General features: G+C 37.4%; 1 pseudogene; it reads left to right on the top strand.

Annotated features, from left to right (window-relative positions):
- Positions 1-804: 804 nt before the first annotated feature.
- LOC102828527 lies at positions 805-1,407 on the top strand (annotated as a pseudogene).
- Positions 1,408-2,878: the final 1,471 nt, after the last annotated feature.

The raw sequence follows: 2,878 nt of genomic DNA on the forward strand, positions 1-2,878 counted from the left end.
ATTGAATTTTCCACAAATTGGAATTGACTCAATGGCAATTAATAGCAACAATTAATGATCAAAGGAGCTCTGGTAGCGTAGTGGTTACGAATCGGGCTGCGAACCTAAAGGTCAGTGGTTCAAAACTACCAGCTGCTCCGCGGGAGAAAGATGAGGCTTTCTACTCCCGTAAGGATTTACACCCTCGGAAACCCTGTACAGGGTCGCTATGGGTTGGAACCGACTCGACGGCACGTAACAACAAACAACAATTAATGATCAGGGATCAAATCTTTTTGCAACTCTTTTTTTGTTTGTTTTTTGCTTACAATAAAATTGAAGGAGAACCCAATTGGATTGTCAACTGATACATTAAAAAATAATTTTGATGATGAACCTTTCCTTTTCTATATATCTCCCACGAAACTCAAAGAATTGAGTGACATTACTGAAACAAAATATTCCCATTTATTTATATAAACAAGGTTTCTGTGTCTTAACATCTAGCCAAACAAACAGTAAAGAGAGAATTGATGCTGAATTTTGTCTCATTCTAGCAATTGTTGTTGTTGTTAAGTGCTGCCGAGTTGATTCAGATTCATAGCGACCCTTTACAAGGTTTCCAAAGAGCAGCTGGTGGGTTTGAACTGCCGACTTTGTGGTTCAAACCAACCTGTGGACCAGTGTTTTATCCTACAGTGCCACACTCATGGATACTCCTACTAGCTTAAAAAAACAAAACAAAAAACACCCTATCTAACTCATCAAGAGATGCTTATCCAAGAGAATTGATTGCGGAAGAAAGAGCAGGAGTGTGGTGTGAACATGGGGAAGCAAAAAAAAAAAAAAACAAAAAAAACAAGGAAATATGCGAAGCGAACACTTAGTCTCAGAGATCAGCGGCTTAAGGAAAAAGATAGGTTAAAACTTAAAAAGAAAGAAAACACAGATCCCAGCGCACTCAAGGAAAGAGAAGTTCCCCAACACCCTTCCTATTTGTTCTTCCAATATAACACACAGCTGGACCCACCTTACCACATCCTGGTTGATACCAACTTTATCAACTTCATTAAAGCCAAACTGGACCTTGTACAATCGATGATGGACTGTCTGTATGCCAAGTGTGTCCCTTGTATAATTGACTGTGTACTGGCTGAAATTGAGAAGTAGGGGCAGAAGTATCGAGTGTCTCTAAGGATTGCTAAGGATCCAAGATGTGAACGACTACCATGCACACACAAAGGAACCTACACAGATGACTGCTTAGTACAGAGAGTAACTCAGCACAAGTGTTACATTGTGGCCACAGTTGACCGGGACCTTAAAGGAAGAATCTGGAAGATCCCTGGAGTTCCTATCATGTACATTTCTAACCATAGGTATAACACTGAGCGGATGCCAGATGATTATGGAGCCCCACGGTTTTGATTCTTACAAGACAAAGTTTCTCTGTCTTACTTCAACTGACTTTCTCTCATTCCAGTTCAGTAAACATGCTATTTTATTGTTAAAAAAAAAAAAGAGATGCTTATCCAATAAATTTTTGTTTTTATGTTAAATAACTGTCTACTACAATTTCAACATATTTACAGTGCTTTGATCCATCATGTTTCAATACTAATTGTCATGATAACTCAAGCAAAAGTAAAATTTTTAAGTAACACTTATGATCACAGGAATATTTAAAACATTTAAATGTCAAAATGGTGGTGGTGGTGTGCCATGGAGCTTCCTAGGCTGCAAATCTTTACAGGAGCAGAAAGCTTCATCTTTCTCCTGTGGAATGGCTGGTAGTTTTGAATTGCTGACCTTGAGGTTAGCAGCCCAACTCATAACCACTACGTTACCAGAGCTCCTTGAATGTCAAAATATTTTTGCTGCAGAGAAATGTGAGAGGGTAATCAATAAAATAAAAGAGCTCACTGGGTCACGAGTTGGGCTGCTAACCTCAGTATCAAGAGTTTGAATTCACCAACTGTTACACAATAGAAAGATGATGCTTTCTGCTGCTAATAAAGAGTTACAGCCTCAAAAACCCTATACAGGCTCACTGTCAGTCAAAACTGACTCAGTGACACACAACCAATACCACCAATCAATTCAACAGTATCAATTGCAAAAATGTGTTATTAGAATAAAATTCTGTTGAGAGAACAGAATGGAATTAAGAATTCAGGGAGAAAAGGAAAAATGTACAGCTTGCAATGATCAAAGCAGAGCTTGGTTACTGAATTTTCAAACAGATGAAAGTGACTATAGTATTTAGGTTTCAGTGAATTCATGTAAAACTACAATGTAACAGTTTTACTTTTTTGAAATGTTAACATCTATCAGAAACTATATTATTTGTATCTATTCACATTAATGATGTCAACCTAAAGGGGTACAATGTGTTCAAAATATTTTTAGAGTTTTTTTTAATATAAACTAGTTTATGCAAACATACAAAATATATGTGTATACACATACACACACATGAAGGTAAGTAAAAAGTATTGTTACTGAGATTCCAGTTCATACAAGCATGGGTTTATTCCAAACAAAACATGTTTAAACATGTCTCTGTGATCAGTGGATGGCTGCAACAAAGTTCTCTCAGTAAGACATTTGCCTTGAAAAAATATATATATAACTTTTGTGCCATGGGAAAAATTATTTTGAAATCAGAGTTGATATCAAATGTTGTGCAAAATTCAAGTAGATGTCTTCCCAAATCACTGAAGCTTTGAAACAAGTTTATGGGAATTCTGCCCCACATAAAAATGTTGGGAAGACCTCAAAGATGAATTCAGCTAGGGAACAAACAAGATGGCAGATCGACTGGAAGTGCAGTAAAGGAGCTCCACCAGCAACAACACAGAATACCCTACCAAGCAGGCTCAGGGGCTGGTCCCAGAAC

The sequence above is a fragment of the Chrysochloris asiatica genome, unplaced genomic scaffold, assembly GCF_000296735.1.
Source record: "Chrysochloris asiatica unplaced genomic scaffold, ChrAsi1.0 scaffold00404, whole genome shotgun sequence".
Lineage (NCBI taxonomy): Eukaryota > Metazoa > Chordata > Mammalia > Afrosoricida > Chrysochloridae > Chrysochloris > Chrysochloris asiatica.